The sequence below is a fragment of the Larus michahellis genome, chromosome Z, assembly GCF_964199755.1.
Source record: "Larus michahellis chromosome Z, bLarMic1.1, whole genome shotgun sequence".
Taxonomy (NCBI): domain Eukaryota; kingdom Metazoa; phylum Chordata; class Aves; order Charadriiformes; family Laridae; genus Larus; species Larus michahellis.
Genome location: NC_133930.1, coordinates 1,468,997 through 1,486,991, shown reverse-complemented (window position 1 = coordinate 1,486,991; position 17,995 = coordinate 1,468,997). Strand labels below are relative to the sequence as shown.

General features: G+C 49.5%; 1 protein-coding gene across 2 annotated transcripts in view; it reads left to right on the top strand.

Annotated features, from left to right (window-relative positions):
• The first annotated feature begins 231 nt into the window (after positions 1 to 231).
• The window catches only part of RAB27B (RAB27B, member RAS oncogene family), a 42,158-nt gene continuing 24,394 nt past the window's right edge, over positions 232 to 17,995 (top strand). The window contains exon 1 of one of the 2 annotated variants that reach the window (XM_074569332.1): positions 232 to 495. The gene's annotated coding sequence lies outside the window, so the exon portion shown is untranslated. Of the gene's footprint in view, positions 644 to 17,995 lie in introns of both variants that reach the window. The other variant, XM_074569328.1, reaches the window with a different exon arrangement.

Sequence of the window (17,995 nt, the reverse complement as noted above, 5' to 3'; positions counted from 1 at the left end):
AAGGGGGGGTGCGAGGACGCTCGAGCCCGTTTAACTCTTCTCTCCCCTCAGCAAAATTTATCAATTAGCCCCGTGAAACAAGAAATTAGCCGCCACGTTCGATGCGCTGACACAGCATCAAAATGCATCTCCTGAGCCTCCTCCGACGAGCTGTATCCTGCCTTTCCAGGGAAAAGCATCGGCTGCTGTTGCCAGGGGGGATTTTCTTCCCAAGAAAGGGAATTTGCCGGCACGGCAGCTCCGGCGCGGAGGGGATGGGGATGTGGGGATGCAGCGATCCCCTGTCTTCCCCCCCTCACTTACCCCGGGCTCGGCGTTTCCAGCATCTCCGGCTGGATGCGCGCGGCGTCGGAGGGAGGATCATCCCACTCCCTTCCCCGCGCCCGCGGGGGAGCCCAGATGCCACAAATCGGGTGGTTTGTGCCTTCGCCACGCCGAGGGCGAGCAGCACTAACGGGACACAATTCGGTGCAGTCAGCAGAAATTGGGAACCAGGTAGGAATTAGGGAACGGCACGTTCAAGACCTTTAAAAACCGGGCAATGCTGCAGGCACTGCCTTTAATATTTTATATAGCACTAATAAATTATTGCTTAGAAGTTGGAAACCAGCAGGAGGAGGATTAGACTTGAGCTAAATCTCCGGTAAGTTGATTCATTTGATTTCCTAATGGTACGCTTTAATACTCGCTTTATTAGTTTGGATTAATAGGAAGTATTTTATCTGGGGAAGATACACAGGGAAACATTCTGTTAAACTCGACGCAGTGATTTATGATGTTTAACCTTTGTTTCTGTTCTGCCGTGTACGAGGAAGTTTTTAGATGTGTCTTTCTTATGTTAAAGTGTTATTCTAGGGGACAGCGTGAAGGTCTGTGGGGTGGCGGGCCGCGCTGGCTGGGCTGTGCGGGGTGTTATTGGGCTCTAGGGGGTCTGCCGTTTGCCTTCCTGCCCATCTCACTCACCCGAGCCAGCATATATTCGTGGTTTTAAACTTTAGGTGATGTTCAGAAGTCCCTCCCAACTGCAATTATCCCGTAACTGCTGTGTAAGAGAGACGCACAGAGATAAATCACGTCGTCAGACTCCTCCAGAGGCATCAGGATAAAAATGAGCATATCTGACGGACGCAACTGTTTTAAAATAGTGTCTTTCTCCAAAAGTGGTGGAGGTCATTCTGAATCACGAGTTTTGCCGTGCATTTCAGAACCGATTTTCTCCGTCCCCCCACTCCGCAAAGCGCAGCGGAGCAAGCACTGCTGCCCCGGGTGCCGGCATCCCCCACGGCGGCGTAACCTCATCCCTCCTCTTCTTGGGGGGCTAAATAGACCGGCAGGAGCGGGAATTATTTAAGTCTGTCTTTTTTCTGACAGATAGAAACGAATTGGCAGGGGAATGGGGGAATTAGCGTAATTTCTTTCCCTTTAATCTCAAAAAATAAAGAGAATTGGACTGGACTCTGCGGGTGGGCGATGGCTCCCCGGGCTCTGCCGCGGGAAGGCAGCATGCAGACCTCGCCGCTTTTAACCCGAACCTGAAAAGTTCGTGTTTCCCCTCTAAAGAACTAAGTTTTTTCTATAAAGAAGCCGAAAGCAAACCCTGGCTTCACGCTTCCAAGCAGAAGTAGTGAGTTGGTTGCCTACAAATACACACACAACCGTACTCCCAGCCCCAAGGGAGCGCAGTGAATTTTACTTAGGAAACCATTCATCCAGGGGTAAAACTCCTCTATTAATGATAAAAAGGGATAAGACTTATTAATTTGGAGGAATTAAAGTCATTTGAGGAGCACAACTCGGTTTATTTAGAATTCAGGCCAACAAACCCCCTGTAAATGTATGGGCTGATGGCAAAAGGGTCGGTGCTGGGACACGCTTCCACTGCGGATATTTTCCAATGGGAGAAGCGTAAGAAGCAGATTTGACGCCGCAAACCCTGTGTTCCCAGGGCTTCCCATCTCCCCTACGGCTCCGTCGGTGGGGTGCGGGGGCTGGATGCGGCACGAGTGGAGTTTGTCGCGTCTGGGAGATGAATACGTGCGCCCTCGCCCTCCCTTTCCATGTATTTAAGGGACGGGCAGCGAGGCGCGCGCTGGCTCCCCATCCAGGTCTCACCCGTTACAGGTGCCGGCGTCTGCCCCTGCTCTGCCCCTCACCCCTGCCTCCGGGCTGCACGAGCATCGGGGCATCCGGCATGGGGGGGAGCTGGGAGGGACCCCCACAGTTAAACCTCATCTTTGCCAAAGGCTCTGCCGTACTCCCCAGTCCCAGGGTGTCCCCCAAAATGAGCAGAAACACCTGGCTTCCCCAGGAGCTTTAAATATGCGTGTGTATATATATATCGATTTTTGTGAGTGGAACAGAACGTCCCCATCGGGTGTCGAGCGGCTGAGGTGGGTAGGGGCACCCGAACCTGTGGAAGGTCCCCAGTCTGTCCCACCCCATCAGTATCTCCTCCCAGGTGCCAGCCTGGAGCCGAAAGTGCCGTGGGGCAGCAGGAAGCTGTGTCCAGTTTTGGGCCCCTCACCACAAGAAAGACCTTGAGGGGCTGGAGCGTGTCCAGAGAAAGGCAACGCAGCTGGTGAGGGGTCTGGAGCACAAGTGTGGTGAGGAGCGGCTGAGGGAGCTGGGGGTGTTCAGCCTGGAGAAAAGGAGGCCGAGGGGAGACCTTCTTGCTCTCTGCAGCTCCCTGAAAGGAGGGGGTAGCCAGGGGGGTCAGTCTCTTCTCCCAAGGAACAGGCGATGGGACGAGAGGAAACGGCCTCAAGTTGCGCCAGGGGAGGTTTAGGATGGATATTAGTAAGAATTTCTTCATGGAAAGGGTCGTCAAGCATTGGAAGAGGCTGCCCAGGGCAGTGGTGGAGTCGCCATCCCTGGAGGTATCTAAAAGCCGGGCAGACGTGGTGCTGAGGGACATGGGTTAGTGGTGGCCTTGGCATTGCTGGGTTGATGGTTGGGCTCGATGATCTTAAAGGTCCTTTCCAACCTAAACGATTCTGTGATTCTAAATCATGATCCAAATATTTCGTGAAAGCCAAGGTGCAGTTTGGGATTTTCTTTCTCGCTCCTGCGTTTGAGAAGCAGCAGGTCTGGCCGCTCCCAGCCCCTCCACCACCAGCACGTCCACCAGCCGCCACCCTCGGGGCGCCGGGGGCTGTCACCCTCAGGCTGGGCATGGTTCTGTTGAAAGTATCTGGGGATCTATCATTTCTCTATAAACCGCGTTCAGTCTTTGCGGCAGGAATGAAGTTAACCTGCGCGTAAACGCAGCTGCCTTCTCGGCAAAAGCAGGCTGGTAATTAGTTGCTAAGGCAACATTTTTCCCAACGCTGGGATCTTCCATGCAGTTTTTTAGCCTGGCTCCGTCGGCAACGGATGTTTTACAAACTGGGCTTGACCTGCCAAAAGCTCAGCTTTGCTTCCTGACCTTCCTGTGGCCCCTTGCCCCGGGGTGCCAGGGAGGAGGGACCCCTGTCACTGGGGTGGGTGTCTCTAAGGGGGACCGGGGGGTGGCGGAGGTCGAGGGGAGACCCCGGACCCCCTCTCGGTGCCGTTTCCCATGGGCCGGGTGCCTATGGAAGGATTGAGCGGCCGTTCACGAGCCTGTTAGCAACGGCTGCTGGAAGGCAAGGCACTAAATAGAGTTTTCCCATCTGGATAAATCTGCGGGTACCGGTCAGATCTGTAAAATCACAGAAATAACAGAGGCAGACATATTTTGCATGTCAGAAAGCTAAATGGTAGATAAATACTCATTTATCTAACGCGATCGCTCCGATAGGGCTTTGTTGCCAAATGTCCTCTGTTTAATAAGTTCCTCCCCAGCACTTTCCAGACAGAAACTCAGGGAAAGTAATAAAGGGAGGTGTTTGGGGCCATCGATTCTGCTCTGCAGGCACTGAGTTCGTGCTGGAGTAGGAGGGAGAAATTACTTCCACTGTAAATGGATACTTATGGTTCTAGATAACGAAAGCTCATTTAGTTTGTAGATAAATCCCAAAGTTTTCTGTTCGTCAGGGTATTGCATATGGCTCTTCCTTTGCATGATGAACGGCTCTTTGTTCTCTCTGCTCCAGTAAAATGCTCTTCCGTTTGAAATTGGGCTGCGAATCTGTGATTTCTGTAAACCTCTTGTAACAGTCAAGCGCCCTATGGCCATCTCCTTGTGCAAACACCTACTTTGGGCACATGAGCGTGCCAGCATTGCCCGAGATCTTTGTTGCCGCAGCAAACGCAAAATACAGAGGCGCAAGTCTTCATGCCTGGGCTCCACTGCAAAATACAGAGGCGCAAGTCTTCATACCTGGCCCCCACGGCCCAAGGCAGAGCGGCAAGGAGACCTCCTCCTCCGAAACCTGCTGCAGAGCTCCTCAGTGATGTCCTGGCTTGATGGTTCTCCTGCTCTTCTGCAAGATAGGGGAGCAGGAACTCGTACGGGTGCCGTCAGGCTGACTCAGAGGATGCAGATCACTTGCCAGCTCCTACGTAGGAGATGCTAAAATGATCAATACTTTCAACCAAGATGCTAATCTTTTCTTTGTGGCAATTACATCAAGACAGATGGTGTATGGTGAAGAGGAAAAGGGATGCTGTTTATACTTGAAATCACTGTTGAAATAATGAGCATAGCTCGTTCTTCCCTCTGAGCCTGCCCCTCTCCACCTGGATGGACTGGCCGAGGCGTCTTTCTGGCTGTCCGCACACCTTCCTGCCATGGAGTCTTGTTCCAAATAATTGTGTTTCCTGATCCAGAGCGCTCGCCCCCCTGCCTGGCCCAGGGTGCTGAGCACCCCCAGCCCGCCTTTGCCTTCAGGCAAAAACCCAACTTCAGAGCTACGGAGAAAGGGACAGTGCAGGGTCTGGTTCCTGAGTTGTACATCTTTCATGGAATGGGTTGGGTTGGAAAGGAGCTTAAAGCCCAGCCAGTGCCACCCCCTGCCCTGGGCAGGGACACCTCCCACCAGCCCAGGTTGCTCCAAGCCCCGGCCAACCTGGCCTTGAACCCCTCCAGGGATGGGGCAGCCACAGCTTCTCTGGGCAACCTGGGCCAGTGTATCTTTGGCCCAACATTTGGCTTAGAGGGTTGCTCTCAGTGTCTCAACACTGCCAAAATTCAATGATTCTTCCAAAATCTTTAGGAAGAGAGGGAAAGGTGACCTGTAGTGAGCACTGGGGGCTTCCCACGCCAGATCTTGTCATCTAAATTCAGGAATTACTTCATATCCACCAGTTTTGAGGATGGAGATATTATATAGGAATAACTATTGGAAGTGAAAAGTGTTGAGATCTTCCCGGAAGGTGCCTGCATCTTGCGTACTGTTCTGTCATGGTTTTTAACATTATTTTCAGTTATTTGTTATTTACAGTTATTTATTTTGGCCCTCACATCCCGGGGTCTGAAGCAATCTGGATGGCTTTCCTAAGAACTGGATTGCCGTTGAAGACTTTATGTTCAACCTGTCCAGCGTGTATTATTCAAAATATCTTATTTTGGCTAAAACTAGTTTTGAATTTCACATATATTGAAGAAAATATTCCGGCCAAAGAGATCCTCAAACACTCTGGCTCTGCTCCATGAAGCTCAAGCTGGTGTCCCTGCTCCGCACAGAGATTGGCTCCAGTGAGTGAAAAACGGGCATCGTTGAGGACTCATTTAGCAGAAAATAAAGATGCTAGGGTAAAAATTCATCAGACTCCAAAGACCTCAAAAAACCAAAAGCCATTAAGTGCCTGACACACAAGCGCTGGGCAATAAATAACAAGGCGTTGATATTGCTTTGAGCCCGTTCCTGAGCGTGAATTGGGGTCTGGTTATTACTTAAACCCAACGGGAGGGTTGCTGAGGCTGGAAGATGGAAATTGGTGGGTTTAAGTTGTTTAGAGAGGAGAGAGTGGGGGGAACGGAAAGGCAGTGGGGAGCCTTCTCTGCAGGTGGCACTGCTGCTGCCATGCCAGCTCCCCCCAGGTTCCGCAGCTCGAGCAGGTCCTGTCCATCTCGGGAGGAAATATATAGAATGATGGAATGGTTCAGGTTGGAAAGGAGCTTAAAGCCCATCCAGTCCCACCCCCTGCCCTGGGCAGGGACACCTCCCACCAGCCCAGGTTGCTCCAAGCCCCGTCCACCACCCCTGGCCTTGAACCCCTCCAGGGATGGGAATATTTACACCACCTTGCACAGGCTGCTCGTGTCGTTGCATTCAGGTTGGCGCAAGAGCTTTTTTGGTTTTTTGCATTCGCGAGTCTCGGAAGCGAGCAGCGAGAGCAAAGAGCATCGCGGGGGGTTAACCTGGGAAACGTAGCTGATCCAAACGAGCGGCGTCAAACTTAATTGCGGAACTTCTTTCAATTATTGAGGCTGTTTTGCAATCTCCCGGCGCTACCTCGCACGCTTCCCCCGAGGACCTGCCTGAGGAAATAGGTATAATTAATGGAATCAATAGTTCTTGCCTGATGCTCCCCCGGAGGCCTCTTATTTCACAGGGCAGATAACCCCTGCTAGCAGCCAGGCACCGAGATGTGCGTGGCAGGGCAGACCCATGGGGCTGGGCAACTGGGGGCCTGGATTTAAAGGGGAGGAGCAGGAGAGGCCGGTGCTGCCCGGGAGCAGAGGGGGAAGCGGGAGCCCCCCGGCACCCGCTTTGCCAGGGTGCGCTCAGGCCTCCCGCGCGGATGGATGCTCCCGCTTGGAAGAAGACTTGGGCTCTTTGCAGCATCTTCATACACAGTTCTAGCCTCAGCCTTACTGGAATTTCTTCAGATATATTTTGAATCAAGTAACTATGTTATAGACTGTGTTTTTTACAGTAAATATTGATTGTGCTCTGGAAAGTCCTACAATACCTGAAAAAAACAATTTATTGTGAATGATAGAATCATAGAATGGTTTGGGTTGGAAGGGACCTTAAAGCCCAGCCAGTGCCACCCCCTGCCCTGGGCAGGGACACCTCCCACCAGCCCAGGTTGCTCCAAGCCCCGGCCAACCTGGCCTTGAACCCCTCCAGGGATGGGGCAGCCACAGCTTCTCCGGGCAACCTGGGCCAGGGGCTCACCACCCTCACACCAAAGAATTTCTTCCTCAGATCTCATCTCAATCTCCCCTCTTCCAGTTTAAAACCGTTCCCCCTCGTCCCATGGCTCCCCTCCCTGCTCCAGAGTCCCTCCCCAGCTTTCCTGGAGCCCCTTGAGGGGCTGGAAGGTCTCCGCGGAGCCTTCTCTTCTCCAGGCTGAACCCCCCCAGCTCTCTCAGCCTGTCCTCCCAGCAGAGGGGCTCCAGCCCTCCCAGCATCTCCGGGGCCTCCTCTGGCCCCGCTCCAACAGCTCCGTGTCCTTCTGCTGTTGGTGCCCCAGAGCTGGAGGCAGCACTGCAGGGGGGTCTCCCCCGAGCGGAGCAGAGGGGCAGAATCCCCCCCCTCGCCCTGCTGCCCACGCTGCTGGGGATGCAGCCCAGGCTGCGGGGGGTTTCTGGGCGGCCAGCGCACATTGCTGGGTCGTGTTGAACGTCTCATCCACCGACACCCCCAAGTCCTTCTGCTCAGGGCTGCTCTCCATCCGTCCTCCGCCCAGCCTGGGTTTGTGCTGGGGATTGTCCCGATCCACGTGCAGGACCTTGCACTTGGCCTGGTTGAACTTCATGAAGTTCACATGGGCCCAGCTCTTCGAAATCACCCCGTCCAGGCACAGCCCTTCCCAGAGGTGGCATGCGTGGCATTCCTCCCCTGCGAGTGTCTGCTCTGCTCCCAGTCCCTTCCCAGTCCTCCCTGCCCCAAAGTGTTGCGTTAACCACATGTGCTTGGCCAGACTGGGGGCTCCCGTACTGTCATGGTGGTCCGAAGTCCGCAGCTGGAGCCCTCCACCTCCACCCTCCCATACTGCGATTAGAGAGGAGCCCTCGAGTCATGTCAGGATGATAATAACACTTCATCTGATAGACATTAATGACATACTTTTGACAAATTGTTATTGTCTCTTGTCTGCTTCGAGGGCAACATCACCAGTCCTGTCGTTGCCGGCTTGCCTTGGGGACGCTTGCTGGAGCTCAGCCTTTTCATGCGGCTCAGCATTTCTCCTCTGCAAGGTTTGGTTGCTTCTTTGGTCTAAAATGGCTAGATTCCACTGGAAATATCCAATAATTCTACAGAAACTGCAAAGCATAGCTTACGGGGTTATACTGAACCTGAACTTGAAGAGCTTATCTGGATTTTCACGGGAACAAGGAGGAGCAGATGGCAAGGAAAACACCAGTAAGACAGAGGCAGCACAAAACCAGTTCTGTTTCATTACAGTTAAATCACTTATTCTCACATGTGTAATATTTAAAAATAACCCAGACAGTTCAGCAGAGGCTGCAGACTATGCTGTCTGCTTAGCGCCGCAGCAAACAGCCTTCATCTCCTGTCTCTGGAAGCAGATGCCGACTGATAGGTGTAGGTGGCGGAACTGGAAAACTTGGTTTGAAACAATCGCTTTTCTTCTAGACAACACTATTATGTATATTCGCTATTACACAGCTCTTAATTTAACAAACTTCTATATTCTTTCAGATCCAAATGCCGATCCCTGTTTGCATCCCCGGTCTGTTCTCTGCGGCATACTCCAGATAGCATTTCACAATGTAACTGAAAGAACTTGGTGCCATTCGAGCAATTATTACTTCTCTTAATTTAGTGTGTGCCCTAAGATGCCTAAAAGGTAATAACCTCTGCTTATACAGGAAGGTTTTGATATTAACCATATATTTCCGTATGATTATAACGCGTAATTATTACTTAGACTGCTCTGTGGGTAAGAAACCCAAGTTGCATCCCGGCATCCCACGGTGCAGGCTGGCCCCCTGAAACAGTGATTTGCAGAACTATTCTCCCTCCAGAAGTTACCTACTATTTTAATGTTATCGGTGAAGCGTTCTATGATTCTAAGTACCGTCCCAGTTATGAAATCAGAATTTTTCCTACTTTATTTACTAAAATGTTGACATTATACCGGAAGGTAGTGTTGCACAGCTCTGCGAGCAACAGGAGTAATTCTTAAGAATAACTTGGCGTTTTTTAATAACGCTTTTTAGCTTGTGGAAGGAACTGCACGGCGCAGTTTGGTTTCAGTCTGCTTTGAGGCTCAGGTGACAAAGACAAGATGAGATCTATCGTTCCCTTGACTGGGTGAATCCAACCTCTTCCGCCCAATCTTTCCTTGGGGGAACAGTTTGCTTCATTACTTTCTGCTTCCTTCCACCAGACTGGTTTTCCTCAGTTATCCTTCATGGTCCCTCAGCCATAGTCCACAGAGTCCCAGGAGGTCAGCGACGACAAACCGGTGCTTAGCTGCGCTGAAGATGTAGGATGTGCATGTATCTAATGACCCGGAGGCTTAGGATTTGCCTCAGCTCGTAAGTCATCAAAAGATGGAGTTCAACAAGGATGTGAAGGTCTTAATCAGTGATTTGAATTTTTCCCCATTCCCATTTTGTGAGAAGACCCCTGGATCGGGCCGAAACACCAAGACCAGTCCTTTCTGGCGTCTCTACTTTGAAACAGAGGTTGAAAAACTGGAACAGGTTCAGCTCAGCAGGTGAAAGGTCTGTGATAAGGACACTCGTCCTCAGCTTCCCCAGGGGAAGGGTGAGATGAGTTCCACCTAGTTTTACTTTTTTTCTCCTTTGAGAGTCTATGGCTCCCAACATCTCGGTCTGCCTTACAGCAGCAAACTGGTTCAGCAAAGCCAAACGACCGAGCAAAGTTCACTGCGTCTCTTCCTCAGCTTTGCCTGAAGGTGCCATGGCCATGCTCCCCCAGGGATGCTTCCTCCCCTGGCCAGCCCCAAACCCACCCGATTTCTGCCTGGTTTGGCTCGCAGATCACGTTTTCTAACAGAGGTGCTGGCCACGCCTGCGGTGAGTTTACCTCTTTCGATAATAATCTGGCTTTTCTTAACTATTTGTCACGGGCCTTTTCCACAACCTGTGGAAAAACATGGATCTGACTCGCTGATGGACTGCTGGCACGCTCCTGTGCGCTGTCTCGTGAAGGTGGGAAATACAGGTTTAAAAATACTTCTAGCAGCAGGCAGGATGGAAATTAGATTTCCCAAATCCTCTGTGAATGCCCAGAGCAATTCCATAGGAGTTCCTCGCCAGTTGTCTTTAAAAAAAGGGAACAAACCCCAGATCCCAAGAGATCAGCTTGGCTGAGCTGCCAGGAGCAGTAGGTTCGGGGCGGTTAATCGCAACGGGAAAGTGCCTCTTGATAAGCCTGACTGAGGCACTGAATTACCTCCATGGGACTTGCGATGTGTCCCAGCCCTCGGTGTTTCCCCACTGCCTGTCTCTGGAGAACTCAACGCTGCTTCTTTGCAATGTATTTTTGCAGCGTGTTGGGTTTATAGGTCCGGGCGGAAGGAACGGGGACATGGTTCAGTGGTAACTCAGCGGTGTTGGGTTAATGGTTGGACTTAATGATCTTAAAAGGTCTCTTCCAACCATAACGATTCTATGATTCCAAGAATAGGGAGCATGACCCTGTGGTGCAGCGTGTCCTACAACTGCGCTCCTAGTAAGGGCACAGGAGATGGTTTTAAGTCCTTTCCTCCCCGAATACACACCGGGGAGCCATGGCATTTCGCGGCTCTACCCTACTGGGCCACTCAGGTAGGAAGAAGTGGCCACAATTCGGTTGTTTAGTCCCTCATATGTGAATAACTTTGACACTAGAATTATTTTTCTAAGATAAATACCTTATTAGGGCAAATGGGACAGAACAGGGTTTTTTTCAGAGTGATATCAGACCTGGCTCTCCTGTTGCCCATGTGCCAGTGGTCCAGCGAACAGAAATAACTATCCTTATTCCAGTGGAAGGCTAATGAGCAAGGTACACAATTACACGGCAAACGAATTTAAACCCACCCTTTCGTAATCGCACCCCATGGTAGGCGCTATCTTTGGGTTCCTAATGACATCTCCTCCCGCCGCTCTCACAGCCCAGCTCACAGGCAACGGGGGGAGGACATTCAACAACAACAGCCGTCGCCGTCCCACTGGGATGAAAACGCCTCCGTGGAGGCAAAGAAGAAATACCCTCCTCTAAAAGGGCTTTTAAAAATCTCCGCAGCCAGGACCTGGAGCTGTTCAGGGACATTAGCGCTCGCTGGAAAGGATGGCAGAAATGTGCATTAAAAATCCATTCTGGCTAAAAGACCAACAGGTGGATGTAGGGGACATTTTTAGAAACCCTTCATCCTCTACTGGTAATGTACAGCGGGGAGGCAGGACAAAATGGGATCTCCAGGGCCATCAGCTCCCAGAGGGAGCCCGCTGAAGGCCTGGGCGCAGGCCCCCATTCCAGGTGGGCGCTCTCGACCTTGCCTTCCCTCCCTGTGTGAATTGGACAGGAAAAGATTGTTTTTTCAGCAGATATTCTCTGTTCACTGTGGTCTCCACCTTGTTTGATCAGTCCCTTATTCAGCGGAATGTGTTTTGTTCTGTGGCCTGCCAATTACAAATTCCGCTCCGATCAGTACTCAAGAATTTAGCCCAAATCACATGCTAGGGCTTCTGTTCCTCAGAATTAATTGTCTTTGGGTAAATTATACGAAGTAATGTACTTTAAACTACCCAAAGGTAATGAATTTTTGAGTGGCTACTTCATAGAATCATAGAACGGTGTAGGTTGGAAGGGACCTTAAAGGCGTCACAATTCAACCTGTCAGAATTCAAAATGCACAAGTAGTCAGGATTTCGAGTGTCGGAGCTTTACATTTCTTTTCCATGAGCGTTTATGTGGCTCCTTAATGACTTTTTTTTAAAAAGGCAAGCATTGAAATTTCAATTTAAAAATTGATATTAAAGACTATTTTCTCAAGAAAGAAACCTTTTATTTTAAGAAAAACTGGCTGCATAATTCTCTTCTTGCACTGAGAATTCGATCCTCAAAGCAAAAGAGAAATGAAAAGAAACTTTTCCTGGTAAAAACTGGTATGTACAAAACTGTGAAGACACCAGAGATAAGAAGAAACTTGTGCCTCTATAGCTACGAGTTCTTGCAGAAAGGAGGCTTAAGCTGCGCTGAGCCTTTCACCACTCATCCAGATTATAAAATCTTGACGGATTGTTTCCATGGAAAATAAAAGATATTAGCTTTCTGAAGAGAACAGGATCGCCCCGCGTGAAGACTTGCGTGCTGTGTGTGCTCCAGGCTCAGTGAAAACACTCATACAGGAGACCTGCAACTAAAAAACCGAAAGAAGAGGAAGACAGAGAGATAGGAGATAGCTAATAAAAGGCTTGGACGGATCCCAAAATATTTTAAAGCAGGTTTCAATTGACAATCGCTGAGTATTTCAAGGTTTATATTCCCCAGCTGACACCATCAGAGGTTCAGTGCCACCCTGCTCTTGCTGCTCTGCTCATGGGGACCAAATGCCCGTGAGCGCTCTTGGGACAGTGTCACACCCAGGGAAAACCAGCAATATTTTCAAAACCAGCAATATTTTCAGACCAGGGGGATATTTTGTTTACCTAGAAAACCGAGGCCAACTGGTTTGTGTTGTGCTCCTGATATGAGCACGTCATTCCAGCTGCAACATCGGAGGGACCTCGGATAGCCAGGAAAATGCAGCCTGAGAAACACAGCTAGCACAGGGCCTGTGGAATGATGTGAAAAAGCACGATTTTCTCCCGTTCACGTCCTTTGCATAACAGTGCATAGAGGGCAATAACTAAATAACTTAGAGAGAATCTGGAGCACACCGTAATTATTACACCTAGAGCACGGTCAGGGTGGTGATGGACCACGTGCATAGACCACCGTCGAGATGGTGATGGACCGCACGCATAGACCATGGCTGAGATGGTGATGGACCATGTGCATAGAGCACAGTCAAGGGTGGTGATAGACTACGCACATAGAGCACGGTCAGGGTGGTGATGGACAACACGTGTAGAGCATGGTCAAGGTGGTGGTGGACCACGCGTGTAGAGCACAGTCGGGGTGGTGATGGACAGTGCACGTAGAGCACGGTCAGGGTGGTGATGCCCACCAGCAGCCTCAGCATGGCATGCACGGCGCGTCTCCCACACTTGCCGGGGCACTGAGCAGCTATTCAAGCTCATTTGGATGCCCAGGTCAGCAGCCCCCCTGGACTGCAGCATCTCCACACATGAGCAGCTCTGCAGAAGCCACCTGGGATCCAACTGGGTCAATGCCGAGCAGGAGCTAACAAGGCTTGATGAGCTTGATTTGAATTTGCGCTGCTGATTGCCTCTGCGGTGAATCTTTATTTCGTGTTGTACGCTTCCATTTAAATGTGAAGAGCCACTTCTTGTCAAAGCTGGGGAGCACTTAGGCCACATTTGTTCCTTCTGGGCCAAATCACCTGTTCCTTCTCCAAACTAGGTGAGAAGAGCTCGTGAAGCACCTACAGGACGTGTGTTCTCACGTGTTTCTGTGGCCCCTTCTGCTCTGATGTGGGGGAGCGATTCAGTTTCCCAAGATCAGCCTACAGATGGGTTTTGCACCTTGACCCCAACATGCTGCTTCAGCAGATGGGTCACCTCTGCCGTCCCCACCAGCCCAAGGACATTCCCCAGGCCATACCATCCTGCCCATCCGACATCGCACAGCCCTTGGCTCCAGCGTACTGCTTGGGTAAAGCTTTAATTTCCTTCTTCGTAAGAAGAGTTTCTAAAGAGAAAGGCACAGGGTGGGGAGCAAGAGGTGCCTGCAAGGAGCCACCGGGTGCCCAACGGTGCTGGATACTTCCCAGCCAGCGGCCACGCTCCTCAGACCACACGCTGCCTCCGCAGGGTTTAATTAGCCAGAGTGCAGCCAGAAGCTTTTCTCAGCAGCTCGTAATTTTACGGACATCTTGTTAGGTTAATTTTTAGCAGGGATAAAGCACTCCTTGTTCTGGGCACTCCACGCTATTTTCCAGCGCCCAGCAAATCAGGCTCACTCAGCGCATTAAGGAACACTCTCTTTCCAGGTTTTACAGATTAATTTTGTCCAGAGCTTTTTAGCGCTCGCTCTACTGCAAGTAATAAGAAAAGAGCCACTTTTGGTGCAAAGAAAGATATTTTTATGTGACTCGTAGCTAAAACATCTTCTGTTTGATATTCTGGATGGAGGATGTATGAGGATATGGAAATACTTCAGAGAGCTGATGGCTTGTACAAAGGTACTTCAGTGGGTTTTTTGGTTGGCTCAGATTGTACAGGATGTGGTGCCACATCCCTAAATTACCCCTGTCCTCTGCCTCTGTGACGGACTCACGAAGTCGCCCTCACTGAATCACTCTTGTGGATTGGCAAGATGGGCAGAAGAGATCTCTACAGCCACCTTGTCTGGTAGCTTTGAGCGTAGACCTGATCTACCTGATCATCGGTACCTCTTCATCCAGGCAAATACATTTAGTTTGAACAAAAGCAAACCATTTTGAACTATTGGTTCAGAAAATGGGGGGTTTCACCTATATTTCACCTCTAAGGACAGGCTGAGAGAGTTGGGGCGGTTCGGCCTGGAGAAGAGAAGGCTCCGCGGAGACCTCCCAGCCCCTTCCAGTCCCTCAAGGGGCTCCAGGAAAGCTGGGGAGGGACTCTGGAGCAGGGAGGGGAGCCATGGGACGAGGGGGAACGGTTTTACACTGGAAGAGGGGAGATTTAGAGATATCGGGAAGCAATTCTTTGGTGTGAGGGTGGTGAGCCCCTGGCCCAGGTTGCCCAGAGAAGCTGTGGCTGCCCCATCCCTGGAGGGGTTCAAGGCCAGGTTGGCCGGGGCTTGGAGCAACCTGGGCTGGTGGGAGGTGTCCCTGCCCAGGGCAGGGGGTGGCACTGGGTGGGCTTTAAAGGTCCCTTCCAACCCAAACCACTCTGTGATTTTATGATTCTATATTTCTGCCATTCCACTTTTTAATTTAATTATCCCATTCTTATCAATGCATATCTTTGAATAGGGCTACTGGAGGCTGCTTTTTCTCCCTTATTCCAGCAGAGATTTTGGCAATGATATCGGCACTGCTGCGGGAGTGCCCCACATCATCACCCAAGGTACTTGGGTAAACCCCAGTCTTCCCTCTTGTCTCTCCCCCAGCCCTGCGGGTCGGTCCCTGCCTCCCCGACCGGACTGGCAGAGCAGCGGGGACCCCAGCTTCCTTGCCCAACTTGCTAATTATCTCGGTGCACACAAATCAATAGAAAATCCTGCAGTTTTGGTCCCTGGGGAGACCACAGCTACCACGGCGGGCGAGGGGTATCTGCACGAAGCTGGGTGTTTTCCTTCAGCCTGTTTTTCTGAGTTCATAAAAACGATTTCTATTTTTAAAGCAAATTTTAAAGCAAAGCAAATTCGCAGCTAGCTCTGCTGAAATGCAGGAGCAGCTTGCTCAAAAGAGACGTAGTTTAGGCCAGCATGAAATATTTTTCTGTTGTGTTTTGTTCTGGTTTTGTAATGTTTCTGTAGATAACATGGAAACGTCCAGAGGAAACTTAGGGAAAAGGAACCCAGACTGACACAGTGTGATAAGCTGTCATAAATCGGCTCAAATGAAGTTAAGATAATGAGACAGGTCTGTTCAAATTAGAGTGTTTTTTCCTATCACAACAGCCCCAGGTGCTGAAAAAGGAACATTATTAAGTTTCCAACTGTCCAGCGCTTACTAATTGCCGCTTCTGCAGCAAGTGAGAGTCACGGGAGACCAAGTCAAAATCAAGGAACTGCTGAAGTTCAACGCAGGCTTTATTATACAGCTTTTTTTCATGAATAAATAAATGCAGATGCAGAGAGTTATTTAGGTGCCGATACTCGGTGTTTGCAACATCAAAGGGATCACGGTTTGTTTCTGAATGGTTGGGCACATCAAATATTTAAAACATTGTAACACAGGGAACAAGGAAAAATGGGTGCATTTTGAAGTTAAATAACAGATCTGATTTTTAATTAAAGAGCGATGCAAATTACTCGCAGCTGCAGACTGAATTTTTGACGAGGCAGAAACGATCAAGGTCATTATCTGCTGGCCTTGACAATGTTCTTTTTTTCAGGAAAATAACATTTTCTGGGTCTGAAGAAAATGTGGGGCAACCTTCTAGACGAAAAACCCCAAATCCCAAAAACTTAGTTGCAATAAATAACCAAATAATCAGGGCATTTCTTTTTAACATCATTTTGGGCAAAAGGGGATATCGCTTTCTGACCAACCTGGTTCATTCCTCTTATTCTCAACTAATTAGCCCCTGGCTACTGAATCATGGTGCAGAAAATATGAGCATATCCTGCTGCATTGTTATTGTTGAGGAAAGATCGAATGGATTAACTACTCTCCCGGCATAAATTGATGGACCTGAGCCCTTCGTGGATGGTTTGTTGATTGGACCTGGACCATTTGTGGATGGTTCGTTGGTTGGAGCTGAACCATTCGTGGATGCCCAGCACAACTGGGAGAGGATGCGGGTGGCAGAGGAGCCGAGGAGGAAGGGGAGAAAGCAGGACGGACATATAAGACTTACTCATTAAATAAATCTGCAATATGTGCCTTATCTCATTGCTTTGTTGGCCTTACGTAATTAAGTCAACTGTTTGCTCCAGATTCACCTTGGTCATATATCTGGTTTCTAAGTTCTAATCTAAATAAGCTTTTTACAAACGGCTCATGCTACTGCTTGTGAGTTTAGTCTGGGCGGGGTGTTTTTGCATAGAGGGCCAAAAAACATGCTTGATACTATTTAAAACACACAGAAAGTTTCTCCTTGAAGAATCTTGGCCATTCAGGGAGTACTTTGGTCAAGGACAGGATGAGAAATATGAAATACAGTAGCGACACTGGGTCATTACTCAGTTCAGACATACCCATGTCTGATTGCTTTCATTAAATCTCACTAATTGCTACCGAGAACCCTTCGGGGGGTCACCGGGCAGGTTTACGTGTGTTGAGGCTCCCAGCAACAGGTCACATCGCTGGCATGTCGCATGCCCCGAGGACAAAAACCCTCCCCGACGCGTGGGACTCCGCACGAGAGCGGAGTCCCCAGCCCTCACAGACCCACACCGAGCGAGTTACGCAAGACCAAAGCAGGTTGGGTGCATTTGCATGAGAAGTTTGTAGCCGTTTAATGAGCCTGAATATACATTAATTTAGCTTGCATTAGTGAGCCGAAGACTGACGCTATTAATACTCTGAAAAACCACAACTGAGCCACAAGAACTGGTTTGAGACAGCTTATTTAAAGGCATACACCAGTTTTTGCTAAACATAGTTAAAACCGATTTATTTTTTTGTTGTTCCCAAGTAGAGCAGGCCTTACAGACAAATTTGGATAAGAAATAACTTGCTGGGATAATTAAAGGAAAACCAGGGGAGCGAGTGAGTTGGCTGCAACTTCTTCCTTATTGCTGGAGAAGAGTGAAGCTATTCCGCCAGCCGGTATTCCTTCCCAGCTATGGGCACGGGGAGAGCAGGTGAGATAACATATTTGCCTTCCTTGTGGTGCAATATCGCAGCTAATGCAAACACGCTCGTCACCAGGGAATGTAAATACCACATCCTGCTACTACTCCCAAAGCAGATCCAGCCCTCTTTTTTTTTTTTTTTTTTTAAAAAAAAGTGTATCAGGAAACGCCACCCTTTCATTATTAATTTTATATGATTTTCTCTCATAACTCTGTAAAGGACTTGTTTAGTACGGCTGCTTCACATGAAATTTCTCTATCTGGACAGAACAGGATTCACGCACATTTCCTGTTCTTGTGAATAACGATGAATTTTTAATTGTTAGAGGAATAAGCAGGAAACTGAGGTTACTGAGTAAGACATTTGCCTTCAATTTAAGGGACCCAAAAGCAACATAAATACAACAGTTTTATTTAACATTTAGCAGCCTGGAGGAGATAAAGAGGAAACTTATCTAGAAACTGCAAGGGCTGTAGAGAAATGCTTCTGTCTGAAACCGTCCGTCATCGCAAAACATTTCCAGTTATATAAAAAGAGCTGGCAACCAGCAGAGTTACTAATTGCCTGT